We start from the raw sequence: 23,084 nt of genomic DNA on the forward strand, positions 1-23,084 counted from the left end.
GTCATACCTCAGGTTGAATGTGCTTCAGGTTGAGCGCTTTCGGGTTGCGCTCCGCAGCAACCCGGAAGTAACAAAGTGCGTTACTTCTGGGTTTCACTGCTTGTGCATGTGCAGACGCTCAAAATGATGTCACACGCATGTGCAGAAGCTGCAAAACATGACCCATGCATGCGCAGACGCGCCGTCACATCGTACGTTCCATTCAGGATGCGAACGAGGCTGCGGAACAGATCCCGTTTGCATCCCGAGGTACCACTGTATGTGCATAGCAGCTGGAGGCCGAGGAGAGGACAGAGGGTGAAGAACTGAGAGCTGGGCCTTTTCCTATACAGTGGTGCCTCGCAAGACGAAATTAATTCGTTCCGCAAGTTTTTTCTTCTTGCAAATTTTTCGTCTTGCGAAGCACAGTTTCCCATAGGAATGCATTGAAAATCAATCAATGGAGACCGTCCGGGGACAGAGGGGACGCCACGGGCCTTCCCCTCTGTCCCTGGACCTGTTTTAAAGCAAGGGAAGGGGCAGCGGGTAGAATCGCTTCTCCCCGTTGCCGCCCCTTGGTTCAAAAGGGGTCCGGGGACAGAGGGGAAGGCACGTGCACGCCTTCCCCTCTGTCCCCGGAGATTGCGGGGCTGGCAACGGGGAGAAGCGATCTTCTCCCCGCCGCCCCTTGCTTCAAAAGAGGTCCGGGGTGCGGGGGCAAGCTTCGTTTTGCAAAGCAAGCCCATAGGGAAATTCGTCTTGCGAAGCAACTCGAAAACGAAAAAACCTTTTGTCTGGCGAGTTTTTCGTCTCGCGAGGCGTTCGTCTTGCGGGGCACCACTGTACTCTGGAACACCTGGGAAACTCAACAAACCTGCTTAACTGGGTGTAGGGAGGGCAGCTGAGTGGGACATAGCGGGGGGGGGGCAGCGTGAGCAAGGACCACCCACCTTGGGCCTGCCCATAGAAGGCAAGTTTCCAGGAACTCTTGTCGTCGTTAGACTTTTGTGGGTGAGCTGAGAGCTTGTTTGGACCCTGGTGGCCGAGAGGGAAGGTGTGTCAGAAGGAAAATGAATTGAGATTGGGATATAGATAGGCAATTTTGTTTTACTGTAACATTTTTATATGTAACTATATTTTTTAAATATTTTGTCAGTTGTTGCTTCAGCTTTTTGTACACTGCTTGGGGAGATATTTTTTAAATATATTAAGCAGTATAGAAATTAAGCAATGAAAAATAATCAGTCAATAGATAAGGGGTTTACATAAGTGACCCAAAGCAGTAAACCGGGGCACTGTCAGTGCAAAGCCAGTCCCAGCAGAACCTCTCCGCTGGCTCACTCTCAACACTAGCAGGTCTCCCTGAACCTTGATCTTGCTGTCAGCTGCAGAGAGAAAATTGTCTCTGTTCATTCACCTCAGCTCTACAGCAGTCTTCTCAAAATGGCTGCCTGTGCCAAAAACTCTGTAAAAAAATAATAATAATGGAAATTCTCAGTACAGTGGTGCCCCGCAAGACGAATGCCTCACAAGACGGAAAACTCGCTAGACGAAAGAGTTTTCCGTTTTGGAGGTGCTTCGCAAAACGAATCTCCTATGGGCTTGCTTCGCAAGACGAATATGTCTTGCGAGTTCCTGCGGGTTCCTCCCCTTTTTCTAAGCCGCTAAGCCGCTTATCAGCTGATCCGATAAGCTGATAAGCCGCTAAAAGCCGCTAATAGCGCTAATCCTCTAATCCGTCAATGGGCTTGCTTCGCAAGACGAAAAAACTGCTAGACGAAGAGAATCACAGAACGGATTCTTTTCGTCTTGGGAGGCACCACTGTACCCTTATATCAGAATGCCCTTGTGAAGTTTGCATCACAAACTAGGCTTGATTTTGGGCCACTGCAAATTGGACATAATTCCCAGGAATCTGAAATATTTCCATATTAGTTTATGGTGTGTGGGGTAGCATCATAATAATACAGAAAAGGGAGTTAGTCACTTTAGGCGAATATTGCACACACCAAAGAGAAAGTATCTTGCAGTGGCAGTAGGAGTTAATTTCATTCTCATCACGAGAGTACTCAGAGGGAATAGCGCCTTGCCTTAGCTCCTGTGTTATTTCCAATAAATATGGAAATAATGTCTCAGTACTTCAACCTGTTTGGAGATCTCATGGGAAATATCACAAGATTACGTGATGAGTTTGAAATTAATCCATGGAACACACTCTAGTCCTGTTTCTGTGTTTGCTTGCAGGGGACAGTAAATACCTTTGTCCAAACTTGGCATTGCACTTTGCCTACAATAAGAGTATTTATTTACATAAATAATGGAAAAGTAGAAAATGTAGCTTTACAAAATCAACGGACAACATCACATGGCAGTGTGCTGGTTTTATTTCTCTATTTGGGTAGCTTTGTTACTACATTGGCCAGCCTTCCTTTTTTAAGAGCTATTCCTGATTTGTTGGTTATTTCTTAGGTTGTGTGTGGGTGTGGGTGTTTCACGACAAATGAATAAGAACTATAGGAGAAAAGAGAGAGAGAGAGGTTTTTGTATGAATATATGCTTCCAGGAGGTGATGGTATCTGCTCCTGTGCTGTTTCTGGTCACACACACTTTTCTTAAGAAATGTTCTTTTTATTTCAGGTTTCACTGGAATCTTGGGTGGTTTCTCTTGCTGAATACAAAAATATATCTTGCTGAAAGTAACTGGCTGAGAAATATCTTCACCTTAGAGCCAGCATTGAAAAGTAAGTGGTCAGAATTATTCCTTCCAGTGATGGCATTTAATATATTAGTACTGTTGCTGTTGTCACCAGCATTGTGAAATGTGTATCTGTTTCACAGCACAGGAGTTATGCCCTTTTAAGTAAATGGCTCTGTGTTGTTTGACAGAAAAATGAGGTATAAGTTTTGACAACCATCACCACCACTCCCTCCCCACCGAAAACATTTTTGCGTGCTTGCAGGAGGCCTTGCTCAAGGTCATCCTCCAATGGCACTGGACACCAGTCAGGCTGGCAAAAATTAATCCCTCCCTTTCCCCTTTATGTTGGGAGGACTGTGGAAAGCTTGGTTCATTTGTTCATGTTTGGTGAGAATGCCCTTACGTTACAAACTTTTGGGATAGAGTATTCTCCATGATATCTGCAACTGCAGCCCAACCCCTTTCCCCAAATCCTGCCTTCACCCAACTATCTTTGGACATAGACTTAGTTTCCACCTTGTGCCCCAATGAACTAGTAGGCTTCCTACTGACCGCAGCACGATTAGCGATAGCTCAGCAATGGAAGAACCGGACAGAAATACCCTTAAAGATATGGAAAAATAATATCTGGGATACAGCAATGTCTGAGCATCTCATCAGAGACAGGAGGGCAATTGAAAGGCATAACAAATAGAGACACCTTCCAAGAAACATGGACCCATTTTTTTTTATTATGTTAATGGCCAAAATCAAGACCTTCTTATCCCAAGTGCTCCATATTCTCAGTGGAGGGGTTACTTAAAGTAATATGTTTGAATGCTGAATGTGTATGTCCAGAGACAATGGATAAAACAAACACTGCTGGATAAATGTTGTATTTGTGTAAAAACCAGTACAAAATTGTTTAACATCAACCACCTATTAATGGAAGATGCACATTGTGAAAAATGGTTTTGAACAACTACACAATGTTTCCAGGGTTGTATTATCTTATGGCTGAAATAGCCAGAAAAGTAGAAAAAATATGGCTGGTTGTGAGTGAATTCTTTGCCACAGAACAGCTTGCAGTCGTGGTTTTGCTCAGTTCCCTCTTCTTGTGTATGCTAATTTGCCCTTCCAAGCATTTTTATGCCAATCTGCCTTGTATGTTCATCTCAACAACAATAGCATTTTGGAGTGAAAAGGAAACCGTGCTTGTTTCCCCATTATAGCAAAAAGATTAAAAGAAAATCTATGCATATTTCCCCCAATCAAATTTGAGTCTTCTGTCTGTAGGAAACAGACATTCTGTTACAAATGGGGTAAAACCCATGTTGAATTGCACTGATAAAAACATCTCGGCAAAAAATGGATCTTGTGAATAAGGTTGCAGTTCTCCTAGCTTCATGTGCTATATGTGGTTGTCTCCCATACTTTTGCAAACAGAAGATTATTTAGAGCAGAAAGAAACCAAAAAGTAAATGAAAAGGCAGGGATTGACGGCCTCCTTGGAAAGCCTGCAAGAACAGGTTATTTTTAGTTGTTGACAGCTTTCAGATGCCTTTAGGGTGCTGTAGGGAAGAGGGAGACCAAATGTGCCAGGGAGCCATGGATCTGTGTTGCAGAGAAACAGATTTAGGATGGCAGTGAGAAAATACTGCATGTTAAAATGAAAACAGAATGTATTATGCAAGGTTGCAAATGGGAATGGCACATTTTATTTTTAGTAATTAAAAAACTTAAGATTTTGTTTTCTGATTAGTTTTAGTGAATGATGAAAGCTAGCTTATGCTTTTAAATAAAGGGGCTGCACAGAACTATAGTTCAGTAGTGGGGGCAGCACTTGGGTCTGGCTGATCATGTTGGTCAGCTCTTATCTATTGCGTTTTGCTCATTCTTTCCCACATTTTACCCTATGTCCGAAAACGGTACCTGTGACTGTCAGGCAAGCAGGGAGCACACCGCCTGTTCCCACATTTGCGGCGGGACCCCCACCCCAAATCCCTACAAGACAAACAGCTGGACAACTAGCTCTTCTTTGCCTAGTAAGCAGTGGCGTAGCGTGGGTTGTCAGCACCCGGGGCAAGGGAAGTAATTTGCGTCCCCTAACCCGTGGATTTGCGCCCCCTAACCCGTGGATTTGCGCCCCCTAACCCGTGGATTTGCGCCCCCTAACCCCCAGATGTTGCGCCCGGTGCGGCTAGCCCCCCCTGCACCCCCACGCTACGCCACTGCTAGTAAGGATCTCAAAACTAAGCAGGTCAAGGATTGTTCTAGCCCTCCATTCTGTGCCTCACCTGTGAATTCAGAGGATAAACAACTCAGGCCTCTTATACCTGGAAGACCACCTTCTTCCATACAGACCCTCCTGGGCCGAGGGCACCCACCTGGTTGTTCCACTACCCTCAGGTGCTCAGTTTGGGGGGCAGTAGAGGACATTCTCTGTGGCTGCCCCTAAGCTGTGGAACTCCCTCCCCACAGAGATACATCAGGCATTTCAATATAAAGCTGTCGCCGAATGCTGAAGACCAACATACACACCTCTTTGCTCTGGCTTTTGACCCTTGAGATGTATATTTTAGGACCTGCCTTCTTTCTTTCTTTTTTTTGCTGATACAGCAAGAAAAGAAATAAAGAGAAAACGCAAATAACAAATTACACACAGAAATAACAATAGATACTGAATTTTCTTAACAAACAATAAGACATAAATTGGTCTTAACACTAAAGACCCAACCTCCCGTCTGTTCCATATTTTGATTTCATATAACTTATTGTCAGTACACACTTTTATCATTATTAAACTTTTTCTTAATATATCTTAATTCTTATATCTGCCCTGCAACTGTTACTGAAGTTCCTCGAATGCTGCAACCGAATTTAAACTACTATATTTCAAATATTCTTTGAAAACCTCCCATTTTGAAACAAATTCCTGTTTTGATTTATTCTTTATTTTTTCCAATAGACCGTCTAATTCTGCATATTCTGTCAGCTTTTGGATCCAGTCTTGCAATCTTGTATAGAGGGAATTTCATTAACTCTTATTTCTGTTTTTAACATGGTGTTTAATGGTTGCAACCTGCCCTAGGACCCTGGGGTGGAAGGTGAAGGATGGGGGAAATCACCATGTCCGTCCTCTTCCTTCAACGTAGGCAACAATTTTGTTGAAGGAATTAGGCACCTGCTCTACTTTATCAGTGATGTGTATTAAACAGACATCGTTTCTCCCATCGTGTTTGGCTTGGCTGTAATAAATTGCAGACAAAGGAAGGGAACGGTAATGAAGCCATGTGAGTGCTGTGGCTTTCGCTGGAGGGGGAGGCCAGCTTTTGTAGCCTGAGAATGATGGCTCAGGCAGGTGGTGACCTGCGACCAGGCTCCCTCACTGGCATAGAGCTTGCTGGCTAATTACTTGTTTTGTGTACATCCCATTCTTCCTGCCGAGGGCAACGACGTTTTCCCTTCTCTTTGGCCTACCTTACGGTGTGTAAGCTGAAGGAGGCGGAAACAATTCCTGCTTTCAGCCTTCGTCCACACCAGTGTTATTTATTGCACTGTACAGCGGGGTCTGAATAGTGTTGCTGAAAAAAAGAGATGATTATATAGGATGTCATTGTCAGCATGTTTACAAGGTCAGTGTGTCAGCTCATTATTAAAGGAAATTCAGGATAACAATAAAGGGACATGGGTGGCGCTGTGGGTTAAACCACAGAGCCTAGGACTTGCCGATCAGAAGGTCGGCGGTTGAAATCCCCGCAACGGGGAGAGCTCCCCTTGCTCGGTCCCTGCTCCTGCCAACCTAGCAGTTCGGAAGCACGTCAAAGTGCAAGTAGATAAATAGGTACCGCTCCTGCGGGAAGGTAAACGGCGTTTCCGTGCACTGTTCTGGTTCGCCAGAAGCTGCTTAGTCATGCTGGCCACATGACCCGGAAGCTGTACGCCGGCTCCCTTAGCCAATAAAGCGAGATGAGCGCCACAACCCCAGAGCCGGTCACGACTGGACCTAATGGTCAGGGGCCCCTTTACCTTTACTTAAGGATAACAATGAGCAACAAGCTCAGGTGAGTCCACTTTCATAGGCCTTGGAGAGGATCCAAAGGAGCGATAAGCTGATGCAAGTAAAATCATGCATGCAAGCAAGCCATGGGCATCATAATTAACACAAAACAGTGTTGTTGTTGTTGTTTGTTTGTTGTTGTTGTTTGGTGCTATTTTAGTGCCCTAAGTGCAAACAATGTAGTACACATCTGTTGAAAAGATGGTAGTGATACCACTCTTGAATTTTCATACTTTTCCGTCTTGCAGGCCAATCTTATAATAATAATAATAAAATTTTATTTATATCCTGCCCTCCCCAGCCAAAGCCGGGCTCAGAGCCCCTTGGGGGTTCACTTGGGCCCCCCTGGTTCTTTCCCCCAAACCACACCTGGCAGCCCGTTACCAGTGATGTCAGATTATGGGCAGGATGACAGGGTTTAATCCTGCATGGGCTACACTGCCCAGTTCTCAGCTGGGAACAGGACCATACTGCCTATCAGCTCATCATTTAAAGAAGAAGCACAGCACCATTTGAAACAGCCCCCCCTCCTTTAAAGAGGAGAAGAGGCTCATTCAAAGTGTCATTTTAAGTCAGCCACTGAGCTTCCAATGTTTGCAAAGTGTCATTTGAACTATCCTCTTCCTCCTCCACCCCTTTTCAAGGGGACTTTGCAAAACAATGGAGGGGCGTTTGACAGGTGGGCAGGCCGGTCCCACAGCTGCCTCCAGACCTGGAGGAAGAACGCACTCTGCACGCGCTCAGGAGCGCATCTCGACGCTGCCCACCCACCGGCGTTTTTGTTTTTTAAAAATATTTTTATTAAAGTTTTCTTGGTTTACACAGGTATGCGCAATGTCTCTTTTTGCAAGTTACATTTTCCATAGGTCAGTTTCATTTGTTGAGACATTAGGGTTACATTAAAAAGAAAAAAAGGGGGGAAGGTGAGTGGGAGTGGGGTCAGGAGGCGATGCTTCTAATTTACTTAATGTATGTGTGGGGCTTTGTGTCAGCGTCCTTTGTGCGGGTTCTCTTGGCTATTCGCTTGTGTTCCTTTGGTGGTGAGAGAAGTTGGGGTTGGCCTAGGGTGTGGTTGCTTGCTTGTGACTGGCTGTGGCGAACTTTGTTTTCGTGTGGGAGTGGGGCGGGTGGGTATTTTTGAATCAGGTTCGCCATATTGATTCGTATGCTGTTACTCGCCGGCGTTGTTGATGAGCAGCAGCCGTTCCATCAGTCCATCCCCGCAGAGCTCCCAGGTGGCAGGCACCACACGCTGCGGCCTGTCATCCAAGGCCAGGTTGGCAGGCAGGCTGCGCATGTGGAGTGCTAGGCAGGCGGCACACAGCTCGCCCTCCAGCTGCTCCAGTGCGGCCTTCGAGCATGCCATCAACAGCAGCGTTGAGCCGGGCGCCGGGCAGGCTTGCCAAGCAATGGCTGAAGCCCTGCGACGCACCCGTCACGATGCCCATGGCACGGCTCAGACCAGCCTCCTATCCGCTAGCCTCTCCATCCATGGCCACAACGTGTTTACCTCAGCGCACAGGCGGCGAGGCTTACGGAGCCAATCTGAAGCTATGCCAGCGCTGTGGAAGTCAGTCTCCGCATGGCGAGGCGTCCGTGGCTTCTTTGCAAGGAAATGCTGTGCCGTGTCGGTTTAGCTCAGTGCGGGGACTGACCAAGCGGGCGGCAGGTACGCGGGCAGGATTTACGAGCCCGGTGGGCCACATCCAGCCCCCGGGCCGTAGTTTGCCGACCCCTGCTCTAGTATTACCGTGGTCTTGGCCACACCACATGCACCCATTTACTGGCCTTGTTGTGCCCCTCATGTCCCAGCTTTTGCAATGGACCCCTTTGTCAGGGCACCATCTGGCTTCAGAGTAATCTGGCTGAATTCCCAAAGGGTCAAAATTTTGATGAGTGTGAAGAGCTGTCCACTCTGTGGGTACTTCCACAGACTACAGGAAACATTCGCTGGCTGAGAATTCATTCCACACCTCCCACAGTTCGGCAGACTGAATTTTAATAGCGGAGATGTTCAAAGCCCTGAGCTGACCTTGTTGAGACATAAGGGGTATATACTGAAACCTCATTATAGTGGAATTATCAGGGAAGTAAAGAAATCTAGTTTCAGATATTTCTTGTTCTGCCCTTTGCGATAAAGGGGTGGGGACGGGGACTGAGTAATAAGATTCCAGCAGAATTGTGTTCTGGCTGCAATGTTTTCTCTGCATGTCTTAGTTTTTTAAGGCCTTTTAAAATGGTCCTGTGGAAATAAGCATTTCATGTTCAGCAGCTTCCCTCGATGTGATGTTCTGGTGGAGTTCTGGTGTGTCTTGCATTGCAGGCCACATTTACTGTGGGAGGAAAAATCCTTTCCCTAAAGGTATTTTCCATGACAAGGATTGCATCAGTTTAGAAATAAGAAACCATACTTAAGCACGCAGTCCAGTTATTGGGGGGGCTTTTGCAGCACTCTTCTATGCAGGCCTGTGGTTTTTCTAAATTTGTTTTGTTTTGATAAAGATATGTATCCCAGTCACCATTTTGAAAAAGTCAGAGGCAGAAACAGATTCCATACTGCTTTGGATAGAACGGAGACACACTTAAACTGAAAAATACAATATATTGTGATCCTTAATGGTATTGGCATCAGGTAGAAAGAATCAAAATTGATTAAAAAAATAATATTGGGCTTGCCTCACAATAGGGGAGGGGGGCATAACTTATTAGTAGGGGACATATTTCACAAGTAGAAGGTTCCAGATCCAATCCCTGTGATCTACAGGGCTGGGAGAGATCCCTGTCTGAAATTATTGAGTAGATGTGAAGCCTTATTTACCTAGGGATCCATTAGCCACGCCACCCCCGGACCTCGGAGGGAACAAAAGTACCAGGAAAGCAAAATCTTCTTTGGAGAAAAAGAGTTTATTGAAAATCTGTGCACAGAGATAATCTGTACCCAGAGACAACCAGCTGGATAGCTCCTGAAAATATTCTGGCTGTAGAGCAAGACACTTCAGCAGACTTTCTTATACTTGTCTGAACACTCTTCCCCCTCCCACACCTTCCCCAGACTTCCCCTATATGGAACATCCATATTGCTTGCTAAACACATTTTATTGCTTGCTAAACATTCCTGTCTTTCTGCTAACCAAGCACTCCCTCCCCTCTCCTTCATACACGTGTCTTTTCTCATTCTTGCATTAGTAAGCATAAGACAGGAAAAGGGGCCTCTTTAGCAACAGGTCTGGTTGGTTATTGCTTACAGTAGCAGCTTCTGCTAGCCAGCAAGGCAGGAAATGAACTTTTGTCCTGCCAACCAAATTTAGCAAAGAGTCACTGGCGGCGTGCTAACTGTCTGGCCAAAATTTGCAGAAGTTGCAGAAGCACAGGATTAGCACAGGAATTTACTGCAGATAGTATTTGAGAGCAACCTTTCTTAGGTACAGAATACAAAGCACAGAAAATATTGAGAGAAACCTTTCCCATCTCCCTTTACTCCCTCCTCTTCTTTTGAACAATCTATCACTTAGATTCGTTCTGGGGTAGGGGTCTATATTCTCTCATTACAGCAATCACGCGAGGTCCCACCATGCGAGACATCATCTTTCCCATCATATTCTGCAAGCATTGCATCAAGCAGGGAATACAAAAGCAAAGAAGCAATAGAAGCATTATTGGGCCCACCAGCATGGTAAATATTCTCCCCATCCATCCACCTGGGAAGATGCTATCCAACCAAGACATATCCCAGCCCTCCCAAGTTTGTACAGGGACATGTGCCACCTTTTCAATGTTAGCCGCCATATCACGGATAGCCTCGCCATGGTCTGAAACGTTGAAGCAACATGCTCCATTTCAGCCATTTGTAACCACCTATTGTAGGGGTTATGGGCACCCCACTTAGTCATCAAACGGGAAATGTCGGCAAGGGAGGTCGGGGGACTTTTTCCTGCCTGTGCCAATACACATGTGGGCTCTCCAACTAAAAAGAAAAGGAGAGTCATCAAAGGTATAGATGGATTACGTTTCTTCCCACAAATACGATACCGTTCATGCCAACAGAAATACGAGAGCATCCATATGACAAGGGCGGGACATATCACTCCTACCCACCAAACCCAATATCTCCATGGTTCCTCCCACCAATACTCGGGGTTCATTTCTAGTTTTCTTTTACTGCTGAAGGGGCCCACTGATATTCGTATTCAATTATTTGCCGGGCCTCAGGGGTGCCTCTCTACCTTACTTCGGAAGCTCCTACCACGTGGAGCAACTTCCCAACTGAATATATCCACCCCTGCAACGGCCTGACACACGGGGTGACTATATCAAGGGGTTCTGGTACCAATATCAAAAGTCCTGGTGGTGCCTCTAATTGGCTGGAGAACAAGTGTCTACGTTGGGGGCGCTGCCTGCGGGCGCCCCTCCCATCCAATTCTTCACCGTGCGTAGAGATACCAGCCTCCGGAGTGATATCAGCAAGGCAGTTGTCACTGGAGGGGATCTTCAGGATGCTGAGACACAGTCCAATTTGAAGCAGCTTTCTTCACTTGAATGTGGTGGACCCAAGGTGTGACGCCAGCGACCTTCACAGCTGTGGGTGTGGAGAGCAGATGGGCCCTTCCAGCACGGTTGCAGTGGTGCCTGGGACCAGTCTTATCCACACCTCGTCACCTGGCTCAAACTGGTCACGCAAGGAGTTCGGGCCTGGGTCCACCTGTTGAGAGAGAGAATCTCGAGAGAGAGACTGTACATAATTGTTTAATTCCACATCTTGAACAGGGATAGGTGAAAGCATGCGCACATAAGGAACCGGTCTTCCAAACATCACTTCAAAAGGGTGACAAGTGAATACGTTTCAATGGGAGGCTACAGACTCTGAGCAAAGCCAAGGGCAACATGGACACCCAATTAGACCCTGTTTCTTGGGTCAATGGGTTTTCAAAGTCCTGTTCATCCTTTTCACTTTTCCAGAACTTTGGGGCCTATATGCGGTACCCACCATCTTCCTTCTTCCCTGGCAACAGTGGGGTGTTTCACTGTGATTGGCATTGTTTCAAGATTCCATGTTGAAGCAATCGCTTCAAATGCACCCACATTCCTTCAGCTGCCTGTTGTGGGATGGGGTATTGGTTTTTTATCCTCCGCCCATAATCCAGGGTCAACATCATGAAGCAGGCTAACAGGGAGGATTCCCTCCTCTTCTTTTACCATCATCAAGCGCCAATGGTCTCTCAGGGGCATTTCTAAAGAAAACTCTCCTGCTGGTCCAATTGTTATCATTACTTCCCCCATTGGTTGGAAGGAAATCTGGGCTTGTAATTTTGTTAACAAGTCTTGGCCCAAGAAAGGAATGGGACACTCTGATATATACAAAAATTTGTGCTGGACTATTTGACCACCTAAACAGCAGGTAACAGACTGCATTGTGGGTTTTGTTACAAGCACAGGTAAGGCTGAGTGGGCGGCTCCCTTGGTCACCTTCTCCTACCTGTAATAAGGTAGCTGGGTTAAGGGCTATGGTAATAACAGCATCTGGCACTTCCTCATTTTGATAGGAAATAGGTGCCTTTCATGTCAAGCAAGGCTGGGACACAGTGGTTTTATTATCCCTACAGCTGCCGCCCCTCTTTAGGAGGCTTGGCTTACATTTTACCTATCAGAGTTACCATAATAAAACCACAATACATGCAATTATAATCAATAATATTTTTCTTAACCATAATCCATTAGGCAACCAAGAAAATAACCAATCTCATGGATCAAAACCTTCAGGCAGATCCAAAGGATTATGGGTTATCATTTGTTCCATATCAGTTATATACATACAACAATGAGAATGAATTAAGGCACAAATTCCACCTTTAGAGGCAAAGATTACATTTAAAGCATAAAAAGTTTATAAAACAACTTCTCTTATTTCTGACATTTCTGTGTTAATAATTTTTAAAGCCAAGATAATAGAATTAAACAAGGCTTCGGTCGAATTTGCCAATCTATCCAAATCACGGTAATTCATCCCTACACCTAAGGAGGGAAAAAAAAAAATATCTAGAGATGGCTGTTCCTGTATAATGAGAAATAGGTGATTATACTTCCCTTCTGTTACGCAAACGAACCTCTGGGAGCTTATCTATTTTATATATCAGGGATATCAGTATGCCTAGAGTGTAGGTTCCAGAAAAGGCAAAGGGGATTTCTTTGTAGGCCCTTGTGCCACAGAGTAACCATATATCAGATTGAGGCAAATATGCAGATTTACTGCTCTTTCTCATCCTGTTGAACCAAACATAAAAATCTCTACAAACAGCCTGTTGTTCATAAGTCTTGTAGGTTGTGACATTATTAACTAAAACTTTTGGCCTATCACTCATAGTGGTAACATTAAGACAACAAGAAGATCCATTAACATACTCATATGTCCAATTACAATATGGATAATGACCTAAAAATATACTTCTATTATGATTAAAACGAAAACAAAGAGACGCTATTTCAAGAAGCGATAAAGACATAGGAGGTGAACTTGTACGATCGTCCTTCATATTATTGCTAACCTTATATGAAGCATTTACTGGAATGCTAGAATACCACCACCAAAGGAAAGGTTCAAAGCTTTGAGAAGCCTTTTTTTTTTTAATCATTTTTTCTCAGCAGCTAAAAGGCACCAGCCAAGCATATTCCGCTTGCTATTCGCCTAGTTTTTTTTTCTGTGGTTAGCAGCGCATCCATCAAATACTGCACATCATTAAAGGTGGGATTATAAGTTTGTTTGTTTGTTTTTTTTTTTAAAAATCCCTTCAAACAGCTTTATGATCTTTGCTGGATTCCCCTCAAAAGAAGGGTTCTGATTTCTCCAATTACAAACATCTGCACTTGAAAAGGGCACATGCTGGACTGTGTAGGTCCGTGGTGCCCCCGCTTGTCCAGCTGGGACAGGGGCTGGCGGGTCATAAACCCTCCGAAGGGGCATTACTCCGGCTGCCTGATCCTTCCTGGTTTTCTCATACTGTCTGTGAGACATAACTTTCTTCGCCGCCTGTCCCCACTTCCTCTTTTCAGGGGTGCAGCATTTCTGCTGCCTCAACTAACAAGGGACTCACATCCAACTTCTCCCTCAAATGGCTTTACAAACTGCTTTAGTCTCTCTTTCTGTTTTTCTGTCCACATTTTTTTTTCCCGCAGGTCCTCCTCCCCCTACACCAGCACCTCCCTGTGCTTCTTGATTTTGGCCTGGGGGGGGTTGTTGGAGGGGCTGTCGGTGGAGTGTAAGGTGGTGGCTTAATCACTCCCCTCCTCATCTTCTGGGTCTTCTAACACCAGAGGCTTCACTGTACAAATCCTGTTCTGTGTGTTGCTGTCACAGCAAGACTTTAGCCATGGCAGATTCTTTTCTACATTGGTCTTCCATGTAGAGATATAGGGGATCTGGTCTGGGTGGACATTTAATATATTTTGCCACAGGGGGTTGATTCGCCACAGGGGGTTGATTAATTGCAAATCAAAGCCACGCAGTTCCCTGGGTCGGCAAGTCCACCTCACATAAAGTTCTGAGTCTCTGTTTTTTCAATTTGAATCCCCAAATCATCACTCTTCGTGGCCGCTTTCCAGTTATTTAAAAAACATTCCAGAGGAATACATTGGCTTGCTCCAGACCCTATTTTTCAGATACTCCGCTCCTAACCGGGTTTCAAAATTCTCTCACACTCCACATGCTACAGATTGTCAGAAAATGCACAACCCTACAATCGCTCGGCCAAGGGGACACTAAGCCTTAGCCCTCATTCAACAATTCATCCACTAGAGTATCTGACACACAACATGCCAAAAAAAACACACACACATACAATTCCCTCTGCCCCATTCCCTTTCCCAAACCTTACTGGCACCCCATTCCCTTTCCCAAACCTTACCAATTCCTTTCCTGGTGGCACTCTTACTGCCGGGCACTTGTACTGCCACGACCAGGTGAGGCTGATCAGGCCTCTGGCCCTTTCCCTCGGGCCCCTAGCCCTTTCCTTCGGGCTTACCTTTTTCCGCTGCGGACCTGTCCCCTCGGCGCCGTCCTGTCCTCTTGTTCTCCCTCAACTAGATGTCTCCACTCCAGAACAGTGTGGCTGGCTCCCCCCACGAAACAGGTGGGGTGCGCACGGGAGCCTGCAAACGCTGCTGAGCTGTTCACCTTGGTTGAGCCTGGCCCTCCGGTCCGTATTGGGGAGGGGGCTTATCCCGGACGAGCCCCCAGAGAGATGAAGCCTTATTTACCTAGGGATCCATTAGCCACGCCATCCCCGGACCTCGGAGGGAACAAAAGTACCAGGAAAGCAAAATCTTCTTTGGAGAAAAAGAGTTTATTGAAAATCTGAGCACAGAGATAATCTGTACCCAGAGACAACCAGCTGGATAGCTCCTGAAAATATTCTGGCTGTACAGCAAGACACTTCAGCAGACTTTCTTATACTTTTCTGAACACTCTTCCCCCTCCCACACCTTCCCCAGACTTCCCCTATATGGAACATCCATGTTGCTTGCTAAACACATTTTATTGCTTGCTAAACATTCCTGTCTTTCTGCTAACCAAGCACTCCCTCCCTTCTCCTTCATACACGTGTCTTTTCTCATTCTTGCATTAGTAAGCATAAGACAGGAAAAGGGGCCTCTTTAGCAACAGGTCTGGTTGGTTATTGCTTACAGTAGCAGCTTCTGCTAGCCAGCAAGGCAGGAAATGAACTTTTGTCCTGCCAACCAAATTTAGCAAAGAGTCACTGGCGGCGTGCTAACTGTCTGGCCAAAATTTGCAGAAGTTGCAGAAGCACAGGATTAGCACAGGAATTTACTGCAGATAGTATTTGAGAGCAACCTTTCTTAGGTACAGAATACAAAGCACAGAAAATATTGAGAGAAACCTTTCCCATCTTCCTTTAGATGAACTAAAGGACTTACTCAGTATCAGATAGCTTAATAGTGGCACCCTAACTCCCTCCGATTGGAAATAAGGTTGTCTCTACCAGTACAGTCATACCTCGGGTTAAATATGCTTCAGGTTGAGCGTTTTCAGGTTACGCTCCGTGGCCACCCGGAAGTAACGGAATGCATTACTTCCGGGTTTCACCACTTGCGCATGCACAGACACTCAAAATGATGTCACGTGCATGTGTAGAAGTGGCAAATCACGACCTGCGCATGCGCGGTCGCGGATTGCATTCTACTCAGGATGCGAACGGGGCTCCGGAACGGATCCCGTTCGCATCCAGAGGTACCATTGTACTTACATTTCAGTGGCAATGGAAGGTGTGCTCCGTGTCCCCACCCCGGTCTTTGGGGATGAACAGGACAACAAGGCTGAATGACTCCCACAGGAGGAAGCTAACTCAGACTGAGTTGGGTCCATCTATCTTAGCACTGTCCACGTTGAATGGAAGAGCCTGTCCAGGATTTCAGGCCGGGCTCAATCCTGCATGCAGAACAGATGGTCTCCTAAGCTTTGGGCCTTACCAGATTCCAAGATGTTCTTATTCTGCGGTGTAATATATTTTAATCCGATTTCTAAATTGTTGCATCGGGATTTGATATGATTATTTATACACTTTAAAATTTCTCTCTTCTCCCAGGGATTTGATGAATTCAGAACTGATGAATTCTGGTTGATAGCCTATTGGATGAAATGTTCTTGCTGTTGACCTTTTTGTTGTTTTTTTTCCTGCTGTGTTGGTTCATTGAATGGTTTTATTGGGATATATTTTATGTGTGTTAATCTTTTTTTAACAGACTGCTGTCTGTAATGAGACAAATGAATAAATAAATATACTGCCCTGAGATCTATATAGCTGAAGCCTTCCATCATCCCTAGTTAAGAGGACCAGTGGTCAGGAATGATGGGAATTGTAGTCCCCAAACTGCTGGAGTGCCAAGTTTTGCTATCACTGCCTGATGGGCAGCCTAGGAATAAAATGAAATAATCTTCAGTCTATAATAATTAAAGCCAAGATAAAATTATCCTTGAGGCATGTGACTGAAGGACAACACTGACAAGATTGGCTGCTTTTAAACAACCTTAACTTTAGAAAAAACGCTTTGCAGCTGGACTAGTATCCAAATTTAACTATCCTCTAATTCATATACAAGCTGATTAAAACAACTGTTGGCATAAAGGTACACACACCATTGTCCCACACAAGATACAAATATCCAGAAAGGCTTCCTGCAGTACATCTGGTTTTCTAATCTGTTGGCTACTTTTCAGATTTGGATGAAAAAGCCCATACGGCTAACTATGATAATTAAATCCTCTATCAGACAGCTCAACTAATATTTCACACAATAGCAGCAGTGTAAAAACCCTGGTAATTCCCAGACCTGGTCATGTAATTGGATTAAAAATCTTGTTAATTATTATTATTTTTGAAAGCAGCTGCTTTTTGAAGTTTGGTGCCTTCTGGTGACTGCTGTTACCCTTTCCCTTCCTGCTAATGCAAATAGCCAAGAAGTATTACAGCTTCCTCGGAGTTCTCACACCCACATTTCAGTCTGGATAGCTATATTATCCAAACAGCTGCGCCTCTTTTATTTTCCACGCTAATTCAGCTGAACAGAGCAGGGTGGACACAAGAGTAATGTTTAGCAAACAATGACCAGACTCAACAGGAAAGTATTGGCCTGCTCTTCCACAGCCCCCTTTTAATAAGTTTTTCACATGAGAACCTCATGCACCTATCTAAATCTCTTAAGTGGACTTTTTAAACCTTTGACTCTTTTCCTTAGAGGATTGGGGACAAAGAACGCTCCAGTAGCCCTTAACAGCAACAATTTGTTGCATAAGCATTTCTGAGATGTTACATCACTAGAAACTCCCTTTTCAGCTGTTGTTCTTCAGTTTGTGGGTTCTGTTTCCCAGAAATAGTGAATAAACTTCCGAGGCTGGAGGCCCTCTGTGGGTTTGTCTTAAAGCAGCAGTCAAATCGACCACAGTGTCAGGGGCGGGCTGGACACTGAAGAGCGGTGGCTGGATATTGAGAAGAGGGCACCAGGAGAAGCAGGGGTGGAGACTGACATGGAAGACGGGATCTTGAAGAGGGAGAAGCAGAAGCACACAGAAGCTGAGGTTGGGAAGATGGCCTCTCTGTTGCTGCAACTGTCTCATCAGATGCGCATCTAGGGGTAGCTGAGAGACGTAGGACTGATAGACTGAAGCCTTTCCCTGACTTGTAAGTGTACTTTTCCCTATAAAGAGTTACCGTATTTTTTGCACCACAACACTCACTTTTTTCCTCCTAAAAAGTAAGGGGAAATGTCTGTGCGTGTTATGGAGGGAATGCCTACGGGTGGCATGCCTACGGATTTTCCTCCTCTAAAAACTATGTGCGTGTTATGGTCAGGTGCGTGTTATAGAGCGAAAAATACGGTAATTCCTTTCTCTCAACATCCCTTGTCTGACAGCGCTAGGACAAACAGGTATCTGAAGCTCCTGAAGGTTCAAGAAGGACCAACAGGGTGTCTTCTTCTTCTCTCTTGATGCAACAGATCCATCCCATTTGTGTCCCACCCTTTCTCCACGGGGCTCACAGACATTTATGGGGAGTTATTCCCCTTCATCCTCACAATGGCCATCTAAGGTAGACAAGATAGAGACACATCAGCTAATGGTCACCCAGAGAGTAGAGAAGTAGTGTATGACCATATGACTTAGATTTTGGATGTCAAGGAGATGAGTAATTATATAACATTTAGGAAACACCTGAAGGCAGCCCTATATAGGGAAGTTTTTTAAGATTTATTGTTTTGCTATCCTTTTATATATGCTGGAAGCTGCCCAGAGTGGCTGGGGCAACCCAGTCAGATGGGTGAGGGACAAATTCTTCTTCTTCTTCTTCTTCTTCTTCTTCTTCTTCTTCTTCTTCTTCTTCTTCTTCCCCTTCCCCTTCCCCTTCCCCTTCCCCTTCCCCTTCCCCTTCATTCTGACCCAGATTACTACCATGGTGTGATCTTTTGATAATCCAATGATTCTGTTCCCCTTTTAAAAATGGCAATAACAAGCCTAATAACTTGTGAGGCTTATGATTGTAAAATGAACAGTAGTGATTCGAAAATGAATAGTAGTGTAGTTCTGAATAGAATAGTAGTTCTGAATTAGGCCACTTGTACCGTTCGGCAGTAAATAAGATCCTTTCTTTTAACTATTTTAACATGTTTGGAGTAGTGTGAAATCTATTTTGCATTTAAGTGGTTCATTTTGCGGCTGATTTTAATTGGGAGACATTAAGACAGTAGCAAGATGGCTCTTAAGAAACCATCTGGAAAAGGTACGCCCAGCCCTTCCTTTGACATCTGTTTAGTGGCTGGGGGAGGGACATCAGCTTGTCAATCTACCAACCCCACAAAGGCTGCTTTCCATCTCTTTCGTTACGTGCAGCAACAGTTTTGAATTCATCAGGAACAGAACTTAAGAAGAACTGGAGGTGGGAAGAGAAGATAAAATATAAGAACAATATGTAGAATATGAGGGAAATGAGAAATGTGAACAATTTCATTTTTTATATAAAGTGCTTTTTCCCATAGATCTAATATCTGGAACTGGTTTCACAGCAGTGAGAAATGTGTTGGCATTTATCCATCTTTGTGGAATGATGAATCTGCACTGTCCCTTCTGGAAGGTTTTATTGGTTTCAGCTTCATTTCCTCTGGTGAACAAAGAGGCTGAACCTGGACTTAAAGGCTTGCCGTAAGAAAGTCACCTCTATAATTCCTGTGGATAAATCATGAGAGGCACTTACGTTCTTGTCTTCAAACTTGTCCCAGAGCTGTAGAAACAAACAATCATGGGTTTGTGTGCTGCCCCAGGGTTTGTGATGTCCCAGTAACCAAGACTTCCCTGCTCAGTGAAATCTGTGTCAAAACCTCATGGATTACATTTGCAAATATCCTTAAATCGACTCTTTTGGTGTGCCATAGCTCTTCTGATTGCTGGATATCACAATATAACGCAAACTGGGGCTAATCCCCAGTTCAGGAGCCTGAGACAGCTCCAAGCCAATTTTGTTGCCCCCTAAGATTTGGGAAACAGGAGCAAAAGGGTTTTCTAAAAAGTAGACACAGTGGTGCAGTGGAGAGTGGTGCAGTGGAGAGAGGGCACCAATTACCCCCTCCTAGGTCATCAAATTGATAATCTGATGAGTAGAAAGAGGGAAATAATCCCCACTCCTCAGTTAATTTGTGCAGATCAGCTGAGAAGGGGGACTGTGTGTTGCACGTGTGCGCGTGCGTGCATGCACAAATGTGCAAGAGAGTATGGGTAGCTGCACCCCCTTTTTGCTACCCCTGCTGTAAAGCATTCTCCTGCTAAGAATCACCTTCCTTCCAAGATGGTACACATGTAGAATTACTACTAATAGACCACTGTCCGATCATATTACTGATACAGTTAACATCAGTGCACACATCTTGAATTAAACAGGTAAGTTAATATAAGCCCTCTAGATATCCAAATAGGGATCCACATGAAACCATCCTGAAGGAATGGGTTTCCCAAAACCCAAAACTGACTGTGCAAGCAGTTTTAAACTGCACCAAAATCCCTATTTTTCCTTAGCTAAAATGCATAAACCTGAGCCCTTGAGCAAATGCATAACAAGAACACAGCTCTCTCCTTTATCAGTTTGTGACGTCAAGGATGACCCTGACTGTACCAGTAGAACAGAGAAGACACGTCTGTGCCTTATCTTACGTCCTGACCACAAAGACCACAGATCCGGTCTGGGAACAGCGCCAGAGTGCGTTCTCGGAGATGATGACCTCTTCCTCCAAGATAAGAGTAGGAAGAGGAAGATCCTTTTATGGTCAGAAGTACAGGAAGGAATTCCCTTTTATGGTTAAGGATACCAAAGCAAGAACATATGTGATGTCAACCTGCTTACATAGGCTGACGTGGTTGGATTCCTGGGGAAGGAGGGAGAGAGTGTCTGGAGGATATATATACCGCATGACTTGCTGCATATACTTTGGACTTGCTGTGGACTCACCACGCAAGTGCCTTCTGCTATCCGGAGAGCAGAATAAACTCTTTCTTGGAATCAACCTCAGTGTCATTTGACTTCCTTCCTCCTGTCCCGGAGCAACGCAGACCCAGTTGGTGAACTCCAATAAGGCTACAATCCTATTTTGGGATGCAGCCAGGGCTGTGAGGCCCTCAGGCCGTTCTGTAATAGATGATCCTCACAGGCTCAAAAGTATAAATCTCTTGGCCACCATAAATTATCTGTCTATCTCGGAAGACAAACCATTGGAGAGTTGCAGAGCCTACTGTGGCTGTACAGGAGAGACATGTTTTGTTGCAGCTGGGGCAGGTGAAGGTGCTTCGATTCAGTCATCTGCAAGGGATTCCCAGCCTCCATGTCATGTTTGCAGACATCTTTGTAACAGAGAATTGGTCTGCCAACGGGCCTCGTGCTTGAAGCCATAAAGCATAAAGGTAAAGGGACCCCTGACCATTAGGTCCAGTCGTGACCGACTCTGGGGTTGCGCGCTCATCTCGCTTTATTGGCCAAGGGAGCCGGCGTACAGCTTCAGGGTCATGTGGCCAGCATGACTAAGCCACTTCTGGCGATCCAGAGCAGTGCACAGAAACACCATTTACCTTCCCACCGGAGCGGTACCTATTTATCTACTTGCACTTTGACGTGCTTTTGAACCACTAGGTTGGCAGGAGCAGGGACTGAGCAACGGGAGCTCACCCCGTCGCGGGGATTCGAACTGCCAACTTTCTGATCTGCAAGTCCTAGGCTCTGTGGTTTAACCCACAGCATCACCCGCGTCCCTTTTCTCATAAAGCATATCCTTGGGGAATTGGCCACCATAATGGTTTACAAAATCCACTTTCGTTGCCCACCTGCTAATGCTCATATTGCAGGGATACAATTTAAAAGTACGCAAACATATGCAAATAAAAAGGATTGCGCTACCAAATTGATGTGTGAAACAACTTCAGACCAAAAGCAATTTATCGCATTGTGCCTCAAAGAGGAATCCTCAGTGCTATAGCTTACTTCCTGTGCAAGCACTGCGGAGTTCAATATATTCAAAATATTAATTTTTGATGAGTCAATCTCAATTTCAGGTCCATGGGAATATTCTGAAGCAATTTGCCATTGTTTGGGCTGTATAACACCTTCTAACTCTCTGTTCCACATTTCTCTAAGTTCCTTACCAATGTCCATTGGACATTTACAGACTGTAGTTATTCGTTTTGTTTTCTGTAAGGATCCAATAATCTCTCCAACAGAATAGAATCACCCAAAGCAAATGGGCTGTAAATAGACGCCAGCAGATGTTTGTAACCAAATATATTGCCATTCCGCACTCATTGGAAATTGATACTTAAGCTGTAGAAAAAGAAATGATAAAAAGCTTGGTTCACTCCAGAATGGTTTAAAATATGCCAACTCTGCAACACACTAGCTGGTCTTGCACCTAGATTAACACCTAGCTTTTTGTATATGCATAAACATGAGCTCTACCATTTGAACTTTCACCTCCTAAAGAAAAGGGAGGGAAATACAAGATGGGCGACACCTGGCTTGAGAGCAATATATGTGAAAAGGATCTAGGAGTCTTGGTTGACCACAAACTTGACATGAGCCAACAGTGTGATGCGGCAGCTAAAAAAGCCAATGCAATTCTGGGCTGCATCAATAGGACTATAGCATCTAGATCAAGGGAAGTAATAGTGCCACTGTATTCTGCTCTGGTCAGACCTCACCTGGAGTACTGTGTCCAGTTCTGGGCACCACAGTTCAAGAAGAACACTGACAAACTGGAACGTGTCCAGAGGAGGGCAACCAAAATGGTCAAAGGCCTGGAAACGATGCCTTATGAGGAATGGCTAAGGGAGCTGGGCATGTTTAGCCTGGAGAAGAGGAGGTTAAGGGGTGATATGATAACCATGTTCAAATATATAAAAGGATGTCACATAGAGGAGGGAGAAAGGTTGCTTTCTGCTGCTCCAGAGAAGCGGACACGGAGCAATGGATCCAAACTACAAGAAAGAAGATTCCACCTAAACATTAGGAAGAACTTCCTGACAGTAAGAGCTGTTCGACAGTGGAATTTGCTGCCAAGGAGTGTGGTGGAGTCTCCTACTTTGGAGGTCTTTAAGCAGAGGCTTGACATCCATATGTCAGGAGTGCTCTGATGGTGTTTCCTGCTTGGCAGGGGGTTGGACTCGATGGCCCTTGTGGTCTCTTCCAACTTATGATTCTATGATTCTATGATTCTATGAAAGCTTCTCTGGAGCCTTACTTTTAAAAAATTGGCAATGCTGGAGATTGAATCTTGAGCCTGCTGCAGACCAAAGTTGTTTTCTGTCACTAGGCTATGGCCCCATGGGATCCAGCT

The 23,084-nt window shown here is 45.0% G+C and overlaps 1 protein-coding gene across 7 annotated transcripts in view; it reads left to right on the forward strand.

The window, feature by feature from the left end:
- Window positions 1–23,084, forward strand: part of ENOX1 (ecto-NOX disulfide-thiol exchanger 1) — a 297,090-nt gene that overhangs the window by 70,761 nt on the left and 203,245 nt on the right. For 5 of the 7 annotated variants that reach the window (XM_082234433.1, XM_082234427.1, XM_082234431.1 and 2 more), the window contains exon 2: window positions 2,617–2,720. The gene's annotated coding sequence lies outside the window, so the exon portion shown is untranslated. Of the gene's footprint in view, window positions 1–2,616; window positions 2,721–17,654; window positions 17,903–23,084 lie in introns of those variants that run through there. The other 2 variants (XM_082234428.1, XM_082234430.1) reach the window with 1 other exon arrangement.

Source organism: Podarcis vaucheri (assembly GCF_965113315.1).
Source record: "Podarcis vaucheri genome assembly, chromosome: 8".
Lineage (NCBI taxonomy): Eukaryota > Metazoa > Chordata > Lepidosauria > Squamata > Lacertidae > Podarcis > Podarcis vaucheri.